The sequence below is a fragment of the Choristoneura fumiferana genome, chromosome 12 (assembly GCF_025370935.1).
Source record: "Choristoneura fumiferana chromosome 12, NRCan_CFum_1, whole genome shotgun sequence".
Taxonomy (NCBI): domain Eukaryota; kingdom Metazoa; phylum Arthropoda; class Insecta; order Lepidoptera; family Tortricidae; genus Choristoneura; species Choristoneura fumiferana.
Window position 1 is genome coordinate 19,493,328 of NC_133483.1, and position 19,571 is coordinate 19,512,898.

Consider the following 19,571-nt stretch of genomic DNA (forward strand, 5'->3'; position numbering starts at 1 on the left):
TTTTTGCTTTTAATTTTTTTTGGCAGTTTAATTTTCTTGTTAAAAAGTTTTTATTTTATACTTTTTTCCCACCCTTGGGGTAGTTTTTTTTCCAAATTTATATAATACCAACTTCAAGGTATACCCTATGCAACAGAAAAAGAATTATGAAAATCGAAATATACGCGTCGACTTGAGAACCTCCTCCGTTTTTTTTCGTCGGTTAAAAATCTAAATACCCGACTGCCTTATATAAATAAGAAGAAAACAGGTCTAGTGATCTAGAACTCTGTTTTAACAGTCGGGACCCCTTCAAATCATGACCAGTTTAAAAATTCGCAGTAATGAGTCCCGACTGTTGAACCTAAAGTTACCTACTTGCCAGATGTTGACGATTTGAATAAAAGGCACGGGATTACGATTAGTTTTTTGAAAGGAGTTGGGTTTCGGATATTTATGTAATTTAAATATTATATTATTTCATACTTTAAACTCAAAGTCACTCAGAGGGCTATGGAGAGCGCTATGCTCGGGGTTTCTCTGCGGGATAGAATTAGAAATGATGATATCCGCAGTAGAACTAAGGTTACCGACATAGCCCGAAGAATTGCGAAACTAAAGTGGCAGTGGGCGGGGCACATTGCTCGCAGGACTGATGGCCGATGGGGTCGGAAGGTTCTCGAACGGACCGGGAGACGAGCTGTCGGTAGGCCTCCAACAAGATGGAGCGACGACTTGGTTAAGATCGCGGAATCGCGGTGGATGCGGAAAGCACAAAACCGGTCTGAATGGAGAGCCTTGGGGGAGGCCTATGTCCAGCAGTGGACGTCTTTCGGCTGACATGATGATGATGTTACTTTTTTGCCATTTCTGTGAAAATAGTAGATTAAAAGTATTGTAAGCCGACAAATAAATGACAGTCACAATATGAGCGAATTCTTAAACGTACTTGTAAGGACGCACGCCACGAACTGTGCAGTTTACTCTCACTTGCTAAGTTTGGTACATGCGTGTGATTTCACGCACAATGTCTGCACGAATGCTAAAATTCTTAGTAAATTTTTGTTAAAAAAAAATATACGTACATGCTTAGTACTTGTATTGTCATCCAATATACATTGTATACCAAATTTCAAGTCGATCCGACCGCTGAAGTGGGTCAAGATTAATATATAAGATTTGACCCAAATAAAAAATCAATAACAAATAGGGCAAGCTAAATAAAATCTAATAAAACATATTTATTTTTAAATTAATAGAGCTTTTGCTCTATTTTTACTTTTGTAAAAAGTTAAAGGAGTTAAAAGAATTGATGTGTGGTGTGAATGAATTCGTGGATGAAAGTTACCAAGGGTAATTAAATTAAAAGGGTAAATTAAATAAATCAAAATGAACTGAACGAATTCCTTTGCCTGCAAACACCTGCGAAGAAATTTAAGTGTGTGTGTGTGTGTGTGTGTGTGTGCGGAGTTCCCAATCCACACTGGGTCCGTGTGACAACTACGGCCCAACCTCTCTCATTCTTACAGGAAGCCTGCAACCTTGCAGTGGGATGTATATGTGCCGACATGATTTATTTGTTATTCTATGGTACAAATGTAATTTTGCACATAAATTCCGAAAAACTCAAAATTACAAGGCCGGGCTCGAATCCACGACCCTCTGCCTAAGAGGCCATAGGCCAAACCACTTACCGCGACTTTATTATCAATCATTATCTTTATTTCCATACTAATCATCTTCCTTTTATCTACGTTACCTACATTATAACCAAACTTTCAGTAGCATAAAAATGATAGTGATAAATAAAACCCGCAATAAGAATATTTTTTTTAAATAAGGGATACAGGGATTAGGGAATAGATAACGGGTGCAAAGCCGTAGGTAAAGGCTAGTCATAAATATATTTTTCATCCCATTACACTGCTAGATAATGCTAACAATATTGGCGAAATATAATGGCGCGAAAACACGTGATCCAATTATAAATATCCAATGACGGTGGCCCGAACTGCCTCCCGTCAGAACCCGCGTTCCATTAAAAGAAAAACTATGGAAACTATTTCATTCATCCGCCGCCACTGAAATTGATTCGTCTTACCGGCCAGTACGATACCGACTTTCGTAGTGGCAGCACGCCGTGCGCTCTCGCCCCCTCGCTCATGCCGGTTCGATAAAGTTGAATTAAAAAACTTAAATCATAACCTCAAAACTAGTTGACGTTGATTTTGAATAGCCCTTCTGTGTGTTCCAGTGTGTTTGAGTGTTTGTTTGTTTGGCACGTGACAACAAGGTAAATATGCCGGTGATAATCGCTTATCGAGATGTTTGCATTTTAGAATGTCGAAGGTGGCTGAAAATGTGTATTGTAGTTGCGTTAACGGATTCAGCACTATAATATTTTTTTATTTATATTGTTTTTTTTTTTAACTTTTACAGTGACCGGACTTACGTTTTACTTGAGTTCTGTAAAGCAAAAATATAAAGAAAAACATTTTTTTTTTTTTTTTTTATTGTTTACTCATTTTTATCCTTGGTCCTCGGATTGGTTCATGTGATAATTTTTTTCGTCAATTACTGAAACGTTCTTGTAAATTCATTAACGTTTTGACATTTTGCGAATTGGTATTTTTAATTATATTCGTGAAGGTAACACGAAGTATTACAGATATAATAAAGTCGATTATTTATTTTATACGCAGTTTTGGGTAAAATGCTTTTAGGTTTATTTATTTAAATAAGAATGCTATGTATGCATTTTTTTGTAATATTGCAATTTGCCGAACATCTGAAAAAGCTCAGAAATACCATTCAATTAGAGCTATAACTAACTACAATATTTAACTTTGCCGTGGACTACAGCTACGTCTGTGCGTCACGTATACATGCAGAGTCCTCTTTCACATAAAAATACATATATGTCACAAAGGCCTATCTATCACAAACCAGGCACAAAATGTTAACGCGTTTCAAACTCTCCACGAGTTCATTCTCAAAGCTAATAACTGAGTAGGTACACGTCCGTTGTCAAACAAAGCTAATATCATTGGTAAAGTATACATAACGTCTGAATCAATTAGAGCTGTAATTAACAACTTTTCTCTACTACCAAGTTAAGCACAATTTTTCACCACTTTCGTTTTGTATTTTATTTTGTTTTTGTATTTTATGCAAAATAAACCGTTATACAAAACTGTAAAATGTAAAATGGCTTAAAAAATCAAATCGACTCTACTTCATCAAAATTATTGCTCCCGCCTACAAAACAACGTGTATAGGACAAAAAAACAAAACTATTTCACAAAAATGTCGCCGAATTATCCACATCACATGGAATTTAATGGGAGTTGATAATGCCGGTAGGGTAACCGGTGGATGCAAGTGGCGAGTTGTCGTTCATTGCATGGCGTCCTAAGGGGGAGGCCTTTCAGCAGGGGACGTCTTCTGGCTGATGACGATGCCGCCATCATATAAATACAGTCTGTGAAAATGTCACGTTTTTACCTAGCGTGTTTAAAAATATACAGCTCTATTGAAATAGTGGACTGTAGGTACAACAAGAGCATAAAACGAGCCATTTTACCCAAGACGTCCATGTAGCCACCCGAGACGGCACGGCAAGGGTGGATAGAGACGTCGAGGGAAAAATGGGTTTAATGCTCTAGTTTCACACTGCTTTTCACTTCGATTGCGAGGAAATGGAATAGCAACAGTGGAAACAATTTTTCACTTACTATGTACCTTTTATTTTTCATGCATTTATTTTTATTCATTTTAATTGTTTTTTTTTATAAATAAAAAATGATAAAAAAATATGTAGAAACTTTTTTGTTTGTGGCTGTTGACACCTGATTACCTTGTTCTTAGATGAAGATTTTACTTAATGCACCAGAGCATAAATAGTTATTTGTGTCACAAGGGAGCAAAATGGTGTATTTACGGCGAGGGCGTAAATTGAATCCAGAATGTAGCGAAGGATTCTACAATAGAATCCTGAGCGTAATGAGGGATTCAAGTGTTAACGCCCAAGATGAAAATAATTTTGCTCCCGAGTGGCTCATACAACTTTTCACACCGAGCATTAAGTAACTTGAAAAAAAAAAATTCTAAATATTATTAAAGAATAAACGGCATAAAAAATGGCGTGGCTTTACAATTATCAACTTCAAAAAATGGCATTTGCAATAAAACACTTAGAAAAGCCTTGAACAGAAAAGTTGCACTTCTCGTCAGGGAGGAAAAGTTACTTTTCTGAAGGAGAGGTGTGAAAAGGTTTTTTTCAGCCTTTCATAGTGCCACTGCTGAGTAATGGCTTCTCTTTCTTTCTGCCACACTCGATCTCCACTCTACATATATTTATGACTAGCTTGTGTGTGAAGCCGTGTCCCCGTAAAAAACTAAAAAAAAGGCTTGCTTCCACCCTCTGGGAATTCCAAAAAATCTCTTTTTAGTGCGCTTCTATGATCCTCAAGAAATACGTTTGTTAAATTTCCAATTTTATAGTTGCATTTATTTAGGCTGTAAGCCAATCAGGCAGCCAGGCGGTCACAACTTTTTTAAACTTAGAGATAAATTATCTCTAAGTAGACTAGACTAGAAACTTAGACTTAGAAGTTTTGTCGCTATCTCCTTTTCGGTCTGTCTGTTCGACGGCCAGACAAATAAAAAGCTATCTTTCTCTACTTCTTTTATTCTAATTCTACTTCTTAGCAATAAAAATGAATGCAAGAAAATTCGTCAATTTCTTGGCTTATTTCTTTCATTTTTATACATTTTCAGCCAATCAAACCAGTGGAAGCGAGTACAATTTGGCTTCCAAGATTTAACCCATACCAACTGGGCAAGTTAAATAACAGTTTTTAAAAACAAATAGATGTAGTTTAGAAAACTAAAAACACGCATTAATACGCCTTAATAAACCTGCCGCCTTAATAAGGCTGCTCATCATCAGATCCTGGATACCATTCTTAGTTAAAGTGCACCCTAAGTCATACTACCGTAGCTGGATTACGTTATGTTTGGGAGTTCCAATGCCCTTAGCTTCCTGCTCCTTACTAATTAATAGCATACATACCAAGATAATAAAAGCATGTCAATAAAAATAAAATATTCTACGCTACGATAAAACAGCACAGAGAACAGATGGCCGTTGGTGTTGAAAAGTCCTCGAATGGAGACCGCGGATCAGTAAGCGTTCACGGTAGATGCGGGCCGCTTCCAACTGAAGCAACAAGAGGTCTATGGGGGAGGCCTACGTCCAACAGTGGAGGGCCTTTGGCCGATATGATGATGGCGACACACGATAAGATTATGGTACCGTTAACTGCTTTAACTTTGCCCTCTGGCCCCAACATTGCCTGATTCGATTATGAGTCGATGACTAGCACCCTTTTAGGTTTTTAAACTTTTATCCCCCCGTAATAATAATTCCCGTGTAGATAAAAGTTTCAAACCTATAAGAGTGCTAAGTTATCGACTCTAAATCGAATCAGGCAATGTTGGAGCCAGGGGGCAAAGTTGAAGCTGTTTACGGTATTCATATTTTTACTAATTTTGTGCGTTGCCTCGTCTATGACAAGTGACAACTATTTTACGTATCATGGGACTATGATTAAGTACAATGTTTACGCGTTTATCGCTACTGAGATCAACAAAGATAAAATTGTTCTCTTTCTAGGTCACTGAGATAAGTGATGTCACCAGTTTAGGCGCCCGTCACCAGGACAAGCAAATATATAGAATTATTGGGTGTAGGTGCACTTGATAGATCGCCTTGACCTAGTCTAGGCGAGTATAGGTGGTAGCGTGTGACAAACACTCATCCTAACACTTACATAGTTAGGTATGTTTGTTAGTTTGCTCGTCTGACTATTTGGCTTCACATCGCAATTTCTTAGATTCTGACAGGCATTTACCTAAACGAAACCTCTCCGTTTTTTAATGTTTATTTTTTCCTTCATAAAATACAAAAACTGGTTAAGTGTGAGTCGGACTCAAGCACCTAGGGTCCCGTACATCTCTAAATAATAAAAATGATTTATCAGTATATTAGTATTTTTAAATAACATATAAATGGAAATAATAAAGATCACTAAATTTAAAGTTCATAGGTAGTACCTAAATGGGAAAGTGAAAAAAAAATAGTTATTTGTTCAACAAGAGAGCAAAGTTGTTTTTTGTTGCGAGTGTTGATTTTGAATCCCGAGTAAGCGAAGGATTCTATAATTGAATCACGAGCGTAAGCGAGTGATTCTAGGCTAGAATCCTGAGAGTAGCAAGGATTCAAACACACGAGATGCAAAAAACTTTGATCTCGTGTGACACATACAATTTTTCACCTCAGCAGCGAGAACATAATTTAAATATAACATTAGAATAAAACCACATATACCTAACTGTTTACAAAACAAACACATTTTATTAAAATATAATTCGATTATTAAGAAACAAATATAATAATTACATTTAAAACCATAAAATAGTGTCCGGTAAGTACAATACAAATCTCATACTCATAACATGCATTGTAATTTGAGATTAGACTTCTTGTAAAATATGTCATATTATAATTACTCCAAGAAGAATCAAAAGTTATCTTACGAAATACAGAGAAATTGTTGACTGTTCTTAAATAAAAACATTTTTATTTTCTTTTGTAGATAGGTAGGTACATATAATGACAAATACCATAATGTTACATTTTATAATTCACCTTAGGTATTAAAATCAGATTTGTTTAATTTTATGCAAGTTTAATTTTTTAGACATTAATGTAATTTTAATTTTTTCTTGCCTGAACACAGGATTATCCTAGTTCAGCATCATGTGTTACTTTTACCTTTTAAGTCTACTAGATAAATTGTATTACTTTGTAAGAAAGTATTTTGAATAAAGATTTATTTATTTATTTATTTATTATTATTTTAATACTGCAAAAGCCTCACCTTGGGTCATTTAAAAGGTTGAACAATAAACGTATAATTTATTATAACTGTTATTAAACCTTTAAATATGATTTTATTAAGATTTCTATTACAGATTTGTTACAAATTCATTCAATTTAACAAATACTTATTCCAACTGTAGAGGCAGTATACGGAATTCTTTTATTAAAAAAAAAACAAGAGAAGCGGCTTTCGTGCAACGAGGTTGCATACTTTATTAAAAGATCGGGAAAATTTTCATTTTGGAAATATTTCGTTTTCATGTAATTTATTAGGTATCGGTATATTTTTAATACCATACATTTAAAATTAAGATTGTAATCAACACATTTGATCCTATCTCTCGCTTTTTTCGTGTTGAAGTGAAATGACAGATCAAAGTAAAGTTCAAATATTTGGAATTTAGTTAGAGTAGCCCAACACTGTACTCAGCATTTAAAAAAAAAATAATTAAAAAGTTACTAAAACCAAACCAAAAGCAAAACCTGCCTGTTTGAGGTGCTGAGGTGAAAACGATATTTGCTTTTTCCGAATTGTCAAAAAAATAGTTCGTCTCGTATATTGAACGAAGCCGGATGGTAAAAACTACGAGTAGGTATGTCGTTAAACTATGTTTTTTTGACTTACAGAAGCCATGGTTATTATTCCCTTAGATAAGAAAACTACGTAACTAAAGTTAAAGCGATAAAGACTTTATCCTTTTATTAATCACACAGTAACTCAACGAGTATTACGGTTTTTTTGGGGTTATTCCTTCATATTTCCGCCTTCAGAATTTTCGCTGCAGCAATAATGGGCAAATGTCCTAAATTAATCTAACTAGGCCGACACAATGAACCAAAACAATTACTTTGTGCACTCGGGACCTTTTTATGTAAGAAATCTCGTATTACAGGCCACACCCGGTATATATTTTTGCACGCTCCGCTGTGGCAGATATTAATACAGGTGACTGTACCTATATTAACCTAACCTATACCTACCTTCCTGTACCTACCTTGTACCTTAATCACTTACCTTGCCTTACCTTGTACAGTCGAGTTCATAAACTTGTGAGCAAAAATTTGTTCAAAAATATCTGAACACTCTTCTACGCCGTTAACAATAGAGTCGTGTTCAGATATTTTAGATCAAAATTATGCTCATAAGTTTATGAACTCAACTGTACTATACTTGTACTTATACCTATATTATTATCATTATTGTATCTGGCGATAAAAATTTGGAAGTAATCAAGCTGTACCTCGCTAATGGCACGCCTGAGTGGTCACCCTTTATAGCCAAGGCCGGGGGTGGCCAAACGGTGAGACATACGCGTGGGCGGTTTTGTTGCATTGACTCAAGATTTCCTTTTTAGCGCTGCTTATAGCTATCAAATACAAGCCAATTAAGCCACCTTTGTGTTGGCTGATTGGACAGACGGTTAAATGATTCCTACAGTTTGATTCTGATAAAAGTCACCTAGGGCTTATTACCGCAAAACTTAAAAAAGTAGAAAACTTCTTCTGACATTTGTAATTTCAAAGTTCAATATCTCAAAAACAGCGGAACCGATTTCAATGAAGCATAGTTAATAACCATTACAAGGACACTCGCTTTCATTAAAAAAAAGCCGCATCGAAATCGATTCACACGTTTGGGAGCTACAATGCCACGGACAGATATTGGCGTCACATTTATAATACCCCTCTTTTGCCTGGGGGTCAAAAAGAGGGTTCAGTTCAGTATAAAAAGATTGGAGACCCCTGCTTTAAACGATTATTTAACTTTAAATTACGTATAACTGTCAACAGATCATCTTTCTCGGTCCACTTAATGATCTCATGCTGTGATACAAATATGGTGCTACTTATTTAGAGAATATTGAGAAGGCAGAAGAATACGCTCCTAGCTTCTATAACGATTGCCGAAATACCTATTTGATTCCAAATTGGCATGTTTATTAGCTGATTATGGAATTATGAGCCTTGTGTAAATCCGCCTACGTGCAGAATCCGTTTCAAAACAACAATGGCGGATCGAATTTAAATAATTTATTTATGATACAATTTATTTTATTTGTGCTATTTCAAAAATAAATAACCGTTAATGACATATATTTAAATTAATGAACAAAAAATTTGAAACACAGAGTTCACATTTTCGATGTTTGTTAACAAACCTTAACCACTACCATGAGTTTACATTACAGTGATCATACTCGATAGCGACGGCGTAAATTATTTGTATGGAGAATTGTACAGCGCCTCTACAAATAATTTACGCCGTCGCTATCGAGTACGGGCATTGTAAACTCATGGTAGTGGTACTTGCCTTGCTTTTCTCTACCACACGTGCAAAATAGCTACGTCTATAAGACAATACGATACGTGTGCGATATATGGGTTTTGGTAAGTCTTGCTCGTAAATGACGAATTCTCGAATCGCAGGTGGTAGGACCTTGTGCAAGGTCCGCCCGGATTGCTACCACCATCTTGCTCGCTAATCCTGCCGTGAAGCAGCAGTGCTTGCACTGTTGTGTTTCGGCGTGGAAAGTAAGACAGCCGGTGAAATTACTGGCACTTGAGGTATCCCATCTTAGGCCTCTAGGTTGGCAACGCATCTGCAATAGCAGGGGTATTGCAGATGTTTATGGGCGGTGGTGATCTCTTACCATCAGGAGACCCACTTGCTCTTTTGCCAACTAGTCGAATAATAAAACACTATCCGACGGCAGCGAAACCAAAAAAGAGGCAAAAAATAAAGAAAATCTCTTACTAATTTGTGGTGTATAGTCAGCATCAAAAGTAGCTGTACATTTTCGTACTTTGTCGTTTTACAGGCACGTACTAAACGCCATGCAAGATTGTCAATACGACAGAGTAAAAAAATGATCCGCTACTTTTGATGCTGACTATACAATTAAAGAGTCATTGTATTGCAAAATCTGTAATCAAAGGAGGTAACTTTTAAGGTACTACGATTATGGTTAAATATAACTTCCTATCAGACTAAAATAAGTTACGAAGTTCAAAAGATCTAAGGGTATATGTACATACACAGGGACAGAAGCGGGAAGCGAATTTGTTTTATACTTACTATGTAAACATTAACGCAGCATACCTATAGCATACGAGTAGGTAATTAAGCTTAAATTACAATCGAAACATGCTCAAATATCGTTCATTAATTTAAAATAATTTAAGAATAGTGTTGTTACTAAGAATAAGAATAGGGCGGCATATCTTAGTGACCCTTACATTGCTAGAAAATTCTTATCAGTTCTAAGAATTGAGAGTACGAAGCCTTGAAATAGCTAACAATGGTTAATTAAAGTACTCGTAAACTAGTTAAACTTAAATTTAGATAAATGTAATAAACACAATGGCATTGGTCTTTTAAGTTTACTTGTAACTTGTAACTTCAGGGTTCATACTGAAAAACAGCGCTGCAGCTTGCCGTGGCAATACGCGGAATTTCCCTTTTTGCTTCTTTCGACATTTTATTTTTCTTTTTAATTATTTTTACTTACTGTATAAATTTTAACAGGTGTAAGGTTCTTATTTTAATTTGTAAGTTATCTTCCTACTGTGCTGTTATTTTCCTAAAGTCGCAAATAAATTGATTCTTTCTTTCTTAAGTTGAAACGAGTTTATTACGAGTTCTATTACCGTAAGGTTTTTTTTTTATTCGACTGGATGGCAAACGAGCAAGTGGGTCTCCTGATGATAAAAGATCACCACCGCCCATAGATACCTGCAACACCAGGGGATAGCAGATGCGTTGCCAACCTAGAGGCCTAAGATGGGATACCTCAAGTGCCAGTAATTTCACCGGCTGTCTTACTCTCCACGCCGAAACACAACAGTGCAAGCACTGCTGCTTCATGGCAGGATTAGCGAGCAAGATGGTGGTAGCAATCCGGGCGGACCTTGCACAAGGTCCTACCACCTGCAAAATGCAAATAAAGAACTCCGAGCAATGCTCGGTTGTTCAGGTATTACTAATTAAACAAATTTTTTGATTATTAATCACCAATTCTTTTTTTCAGGTAATACGTTTATCCAAATTCAAAGAAAGCATCGTCCATGAAGCTGAGGTATTTAGAAAACATTTACAGGTAGGTACTCTTAGGTGTAATATAATATTCGTATTAATATTATAATTGGATATAGTTTTGAATCTAATGAGTACAAATTGTTGTTGTCATTGAATCTGTTTCTATTCTATATACCATCTTGTTTTCACTTCATACAATGTCAATAACAAAATAATATTTGCAAGCTACCAACTACTAAATACTAATGAACTGAAATAATTTCCTTGCTCACCCGCGACCTTACGATAGCTAAGCTTATGCAAAATATGCGTGTTCATGCAGTTCCTCCACCTCCACACTGTAAGAACACACACCAAATCACACAAAACCCATCTATCACCACCACCACACTACACTGACGCGTTTCGAACTCAACCAGAGCTCATCTTCAGAGTGACACAACCGTACACCATGCTACCTGTTGTTAGACTCTCTAACAACAACACTAAGTGTGAAAAGTGTGAGTGTCTAACAACAGGTAGCATGGTGTACGGTTGTGTCACTCTGAAGATGAGCTCTGGTTGAGTTCGAAACGCGTCAGTGTAGCTGTGGTGGTGGGTGATAGATGGTTTTGTGTGATTTGGTGTGTTCTTACAGCTGTGGAGGTGGAGGAACTGCATGAACACGCATATTTTGCATAAGCTTAGCTATCGTAAGGTCGCGCGTGAGCAAGGAAATTATTTCAGTTCATTGATATGGACATCCGCAAAGTAACGCCTGATTCAATAAACTACTAAATACTAGCCCGTGGTGGCCTAGTGATTTGACCAATGGCCTCTCAAGCAGAGGATCGTGGGTTTCAAACCCGTCTATCATCTTTGAGTTTTTCGAAATTCATGTGCGTAATTACATTGCAAATATACCATTGAGCTTTATGGCGAAGGAAAACATCGTGCAAACCTGCACAAACCTGGGAACAATTCAATGGTGTGTCTAAAGTTCCCAATCTGCACTGGACCCGCGTGGGAACTGCGGCCGCAGTTCTCTAATTCTGAGTGGAGGGCTATGCTCAGCAGTGAGCGTGTATTATATAGGCTATGATGGCCTACATACATCAGCTTGTAAAAAATAATTTAGTTACAACAAACCCTTTATAATAAGTACCATTATGGTTGTATGTCACGTCATTTCCCTTGTAAAAGTATCAAGAAATTAAATTAAACGAAAACCTACGCTTAGACGCGTAAAATAGAGTCTTTATTAACATTTAAATGTTGGGTTGGACCACTAGGGCTACTTTGAATCAATGTTAACCGTAAATCAATTACTGTGACAAGTTTAGTGTTGTCGACAGCAGCAACGAACGTACAGTCGAGGGCATAAATATCTATACAGCTACAGCTTCATTTACATGTATTCATCGACCTTAGGGTTAAAGGCATAAAGATGTATAGATATTTTTAAGGCCTTGGTAACCTACGTATATAAAACGGCTGGATAAAATCGGATGAAATTTGGGATGTAGATAACTGCGTGCCAGCAAGCACGCATTCAAGTAAGCCAGATGCGCAAGAAATAGTGCAAGCAAGCATACAAGAAAGTATGCAAGCAAGCAAGCATGGAAGCAACCATCTAAGCAAGCTTGCAAGTGAGCATGTAATTTTGCAAGAAATAGTGCAAGAATGCATGCATTCAAGCATGCAAGCAAGCATGCAAACAACAGATCATGCAAGCATACTCCCAAATGTGCAAGAAATAGTGCAAGCAAGCATGCAATCAAGCATACTAGCAAGCATGCAAGAAAGCAAGCAAGCATGCAAGAAAGCATGCAAGCAAGCATGCAAGCAATAATGCAAGCAAGCAGAGCTAGTACGCCAGTGGTGGTAATGAAAATCAGTTCATCATCATCAACATCATCAGTTCGTTTATCGCTATCCCGCCGGAACTATGCTATTTTCCGAGATAAAAGCTATCCTATGCCAATCCTTCTCCGGGACTCAAACTATTTTTATACCGAATTTCATCTAAATTGGATCAGTAGATCCAGAGATTAACCCCTACAACCTCACAAACTTTACCTCTTTATAATATTAGTATAGATAATAGTTAAATGAGTATTAAAATAATATTTAAATGAGTTTCTTAACTACCGACTACCCACGCATCTGTTTACTCTGCTCGGGTGTTACGTACAAAGGTATAAGCCATTGACAATGTTTAGGGTGTCAGTTAGACTTTACGCAACGTATTGGGTTACAGGTCGTGTTTCGCACACAAAGAAACATCTGCTAGCTGTTATTATTAAATGTTATGGGTGTTTTAAATACTCGTATTAATATCTGCCTCAGCGGCGCGCGCAAACATATATATGACACTTCCTACCGGCCAAAGAAATAGAGTCGTAATCTTTACAGATATTTATCTACACCCATATAGTAAATCCTCAATTATGCGTTCAAAAACCATAGGTAATGACCAGCATTACGACATTGGATTCTATTATGAACACGGCTGTATCGTAATGGTCATTACGATACAGAAATCTGTATCGTAATGAGATTTCATACATCATTATAGCACGGGGGGGGAGGCCCCGCGACTACGTGCACGTGCACGTGCTGCAGCAGCAGGTCGTCGCGGGCGCAGCTCCTGGGGCAGACATACCTACCTAGTTCTCGTTAATGCAGTTCATTCTCAATGGTTCTTGAACACATCATAGAGGATATTTAATATATGGATATAGATAAAATATTGTATGCAACTGTACGTAATTAGGCCTTAAAACACTCATGTGACCCTATTATGAACCCACACTCGTGTTTTAAGGACCCCTATTACAATACAGTTGCATATAATACTATTATGTACGCCTTGTTGTAGGTATCAGATATTTAGTAGTACGAGTATTATCAGGTAGTTTCATGTTCGAAAAGGAAATTCACGTGGATTTGACAATCTCAAAAAAATCTGTCAGCAATCTAGTGAGAAGCCTGCCAACGCTTCGTCTTACGGTTCACTGTCGCCGCTGCAGGACGCTTCTCTCCCTACGGTTATCTGTTCTTCGAGCGATTGGCCAGCCAATTGCCAATCCGACTTGTTTCATCGAGCTACATCGACATTAGTTCTTCGGCGAATTTCCGTGTTCCGGTTTTGCTCTTTTAGTCTTCACAAATATTTTCATTTTCTGTTTATGCCCGAACATAAACCTACAAAAATCAACGTCCAAGCCACCAAACACGAACCAAAAGCACAAAATGACAGAAAATGTCAAAAATAGTACAGACCAAGATAACAGCTCGGTCACGACGCCATTGTTCTCGGCGGCCATAAAACTACAAAGGGTTACGGAGTGCCATTTGAGGACACAACGAATACTTCCTTTGGTTTTGAAATAATGTTTATTTCGTCGCCAAAACCCAGTTTTACTCCGATTTGGTCTCTTCGAAGTTTGTGGTTTCCAGAGCTGCTTTAATTTTACTTTATTATAAGAAATCTCATATAATTATCTCGCTATCTGTTTAAAATACAAATATTAAACTACCATGGGATATTGCAGTATTAGCTGGAACCTCTTCTCAAGGTAAATGCGGTCAATATGGCTATGTCGCTCTTTTATCATAGAACCTTTAGAGATTTTCTTTCTATGGAAATAAATGTTTCGAATTTGACTTTGAGTTCTTGCTAAAAAAGCTCCCTTTTATTGAACGGTATATATCGTGTCATGTTTGTGGGATCAAATTTATTACGTAATTGAAATTTGACAGATTGGTTTGATATTTGAAGTCACCTTTGGTTTTGATGACAATATAAATAATTATTCAATATCACGGTAAACCCAAATTACATTATTTTTTTATAACCCCCTAAAATATGTACGTATCAAATGAAAGGGCTTGACTAAAAATACCGTACACTAAGCCAAATTTTAAATCACAACTCCGATCACCACGCTGGACTCCTGTTTTATTTAAGTCAGCTGTTTCAACTTCATATTTGGGTAGCAAAAAATTGACACACTGACATCGGATTTGTGTTATATCAATTACATATTACAATGAAGTGAAACTGCGGTAATCTTCTTAGCGCTTGTTGGCCTTCCGGATTAAATTCACTTTCTATAACAACTCGTTCGAGTCATAATTTAGCTTTTTATGGTTCTTGATACGTTGGCCTAAAACGGCTACTTCAAAAGGATCAAAGCCTAAACGTGTTTTACTACGACGTTCTGCATTCTTATTGGTTAATTAGGTTGATATTAATCAACGACGCTACTGATACTTGAAAATTCTCAATAAACCTGTTTCTTTTGTATTTTCAAAGTATCACTAATGTTAGTATTGTAAGTAATTTCGCTGATTTCACTGCATATTAAGATTGATTATTGATTATTAGTAGTTTATATTTACAAAAAAAATAAGAGGAATATTGTTGTGCACAAATACTTCGTACAATTGTAATGATTTATACACTACTAGCCAGCCTCGTCATCTTAAATATTCATCATTCAATAATAAATACAAATATGAACCGCCAAAGTAAAATTGTATCTACATAGAGAAAAGATAAAGACCTGACTAAAATGTATCTCTCTGTTCATAACCATTCCTTTCTATCGAATATTCTAGAATCTAGCCCTTCGATATATCCAAACCGCACACCATAATGCTTAACATTATAACGGTGCTTCAGCGAGGTCAATTCTGAGTTTGAAAAGATCATAAGTGTGTTTAGCATTTATGTTCATATTCCCTTTTGTTGTCAAGGCATTTTAATCTTCCATCTCTTCCTGGTTAAATGGATGCCCGATGTCTTCGGGAAACAGCTGTTGGTAATGTTTGTGATGACGTGTGGAAATACTCGTATTATTTTGAATTCAAGGAATGCCGTGTCGATGTTTCTTTACAATATTGTGACTTAATGTTTTGAATCTGTGCATTGTATACGTGTTTGTTTATTTTGCGATGCGATTTGCGGGTTGTTAGGTAATTTACTACGTTTTGCTGGTTTATGTTTAGTTTCATGTAGCGATCTTGCTTTTTAGATACGTTCTTTTGTTTAAAACAAAATTAAATACATTTTATGTTAAAAGTCTTCTCTGGGAAATTGCATACGTTTTTATAATAAAATTCCAAAAAATATTATAAATGAAACGGATACACAATTCAGATCTACTGTCAAGAAGACATTAATATCAAAGGCGTATTATAAAGTTAATGATTATATCATGGACAGGGATATTTGGAAATAATTCCGATCCGCATTAGCGATCCCTTCAAATAGCGAACCTACTGTGTTAAAATAAAGTTGTGTTAAATACTTGTGATGTATTATTTATATATTATATATTTAATAATATTGAAAATCTGTTTTAAAAAAATATATATATACCTCGTTGAGTTTCTTGCCGGATTCTTCTCAGCAGAGGTTTTCCGAACCGGTGTAGATTTTTTGACATTCATAAGTGCTTGTTATAGCCTAAATTGAATAAAGATATTTTGACTTTGACTTTGATGTTATTCATTTGTAATTTGCGAAAATTTTGCATTTCGCATTTTATTATGCTTTTAGCACAACATTTTTGCTCGTTAAATGTCCCACTTTATATCGGTAGTAAAGAGCGTATACATCGAACCATTAACATACAATAGGTGCTCTTATTTGCCCCCTATCCACCATGAAACATCAAACACAGATGTGACAAGAAAGCACGTGCCGACCATTTGTGTCTATTGTCATTTCGGCACAATTTCGTCACCAATTTGACAGATGTTATATTGGTATTCGTCACGAGCAGCTGGCGAATCAATAAACTGTGTTTAGTTATATGTATTAGCTGTATTGAATGATTTGTTTGTATCTCACTCATATCTATGCGATCCGAGTGAGTTAACACGTGTCAACAGTATAAGCACAAGTTAACATTTGAAGTAAAAACTCGTACCTACATTTTTATGTCACAATTTTATAACTTTTGTGAATTATTATGTAGAGACATTTTAGAGCAGTATTTTAAAAAGTTTTTAGTTGGATAAATACAACAGTTTGAAGCTATCGTTGCTCACTGACTTTTTATACATATTTTACACAATAAATTGTCACGAAATGGTCCCTACCCTGTCTTGCAGCCGACGTTGCCAACCAAAATAATAATGAACCGGACAGCTAAAATGTATCAGAACAATATGTTTAATTAAGTACTATACACTAAAAAAAATAAAGTAATGAAGTCGGTTAATAAAATATATCATATATATCATGGGACACTTCACACCAATGAGGCCTATCGCGTATGAATTCGCCACTAGAGGCGCTAGTGTAGCGTGAGGTCTCCGAAATGTCAAATCTCATAGTTTTTGGGTGAGCTACGCGGGTTTATTTATAATTAGAATAATTTTGTGAATATTTTTCAATATCTGAAATTAATTATGTTAAATATGCGTTCCGGGGCAATGAATGTCTGTGTTTTGAGACAGTTTTGTCTTTCGGAAACCTTTGTCCTCCCTTTTTCCGAACAAATGGAACACTGTGGCATGCTCGATATTTTTATGGTACGGTTTTAAGGTGTATTAAATATGATTTTAATCTAAACTTTGCTTTCACGCCCGTAATAACAGACTTTGAAAGCCATACTTAAAAACCTCACGCAACAGTGCGCCATCTAGTGAGACAAAAAACGATAGCCCTCATTGACCTAGTTCCAAACTAAGCAAAGCTTGTACTATGGATACTAGGCAACGGATAATCATACTTATATAGATAAAACATACTTAAATACATATTGAACATCCAAGACCCGCGAACAAACATTCGTATTATTCATACAAATATCTGCCCCGGCCGGGAATCGAACCCGGAACCTCAAGCTTCGTAGTCAGGTTCTCTAACCACTTGGCCATTCGGTCGTCTATAAATTCAAACTTCGAATCTTGTCGCCCGATGACGCTAATAATTATTTAATACGTGGGTGAGAGGGGCGGGACGAAACGAACTTTGATTTTAGAATTTCGTTGGAGCCCCCGTCGCGCTATCAGCGTCAAAGTATATACGCGTACGCACTACGCACCTAATCCCAAGGCAGGAAACGGAAGCGGCCGACACTTGACGCTAATCTAATGAAAATAAACGCTGCGTGGCATTTCGAAGGAAATTATCGTGGTCGTATTAATTTGGTGTGTCGTCGTAAAAGTTATCTCTATCGTTTGAAAACAAAAAATAACAAGAAGGGCTTAGCTTATAATTTTTTCCCGAATAGGTGGCGTAGCTGAAAGCGCCATCAGAGGCCTTAAGGTCACAGCGCATTAGAGCCTAGTAGGATGTTTATTTTCTCTTTAAAGGTAAAAGTCATACAATATCCAATTAAATTCATATTGTAACTAGGTATTAAAAACAATAAGAAATCACTATCAAACTATCAATTCAGCAGAAACATATTGAACGGGTCAAATTAATTAAGTTTTAACAAAACCAGTGAAGCACGATGCAAATAGATCAAAACTAATCACCAATAGAGGTCGCTGTATCCGTAATAGCTCCATTTGATGCGCGTGCGTTCTTTGATCTTCGATATTCTTTTCATTGGCGAGCGAGAAGCCGATGATAAATTAAGAATAGTTTTCAAGCATTCAAAATTATTTGGTTTTAAAAGTTTATTTTGCACAAGTGTTTTGTGTGGATTATTCGACGTTGATGCCATTATTGTTTCTTCCTAGTCGTGATTCTGCACAAAATGATTTCCACACAACTTCATTTGATCACATTCTTAATTCTTCACAGTTATTATTTTTATACGATCCCTTAGTACATTCTGTTAACACAAGTACATTATTTTCACAAATGCTAAAATTTGACCTAGTCCCTAACTAAGCAAAGGTAAAAAAAACACATCTCACAGATTTTTTGTTTAAAAATTACACACTGAAAACAAAACCATGATGAATATTTTGCGACTTGCCAGGGGACAGTTTACGAAATCCCGGAATTTCAACTCAAATACATATACGAGATGTAATGGTTACCGGGTGTAAAGAGACGGGTACAGACTAAAATACAAATAAAAATACAATCTTTTTTTTTTGTCAGACATTGGTTAAAATAGTTGGTACATTAATCATAGACTTGTATCACTATGCTGCGCCCAACGGCATACAAATATAAACGTCTTGTAGGTAAGCACATTCAGTCATGCAATAAACTAAATAGAGTCTAAAAAAAACGCCAAACTATCACTTCTCCATTGTATAGTAGGCCTCATCCACCAAAAAGTTAAAAAGTTGTTTTTCAAAAATTGTAAATATCCTCGGTCATCAGTATATTCTTCGGAAGTTTATTGAAGATCTTGGATGCCATGCATACGTTTTTAGCAAGTAGGAGTATTCTGAGACCGAAAACCTTGTTTGAAATCGATTAAAATTACCTCTTTACAACTCAAGCCCCCCTCCCCTCCTCCCCCCTCACACACATACACAAACACACGTACACGCACGCGCTCAAACACACACACTGCAATCGCAAATCCGTTGTTTTTGGTACCCATTTAGTTTGTAACAATGATTTCTGTCACACTGTAGCTAATTTTGTTAAACACACTCGCAGGCTACCAAGATACAGGCTCAGCCTAGTTTGGAGTCTGA

At 36.4% G+C, this 19,571-nt stretch overlaps 1 protein-coding gene across 2 annotated transcripts in view; it reads left to right on the forward strand.

Moving 5' to 3' along the window:
- Positions 1 to 2,058: 2,058 nt before the first annotated feature.
- Positions 2,059 to 19,571, forward strand: part of LOC141433568 (uncharacterized) — a 162,106-nt gene continuing 144,593 nt past the window's right edge. Inside the window, exon 1 of one of the 2 annotated variants that reach the window (XM_074095669.1) lies at positions 2,059 to 2,272. The gene's annotated coding sequence lies outside the window, so the exon portion shown is untranslated. Of the gene's footprint in view, positions 2,273 to 10,997; positions 11,023 to 19,571 lie in introns of those variants that run through there. The other variant, XM_074095670.1, reaches the window with a different exon arrangement.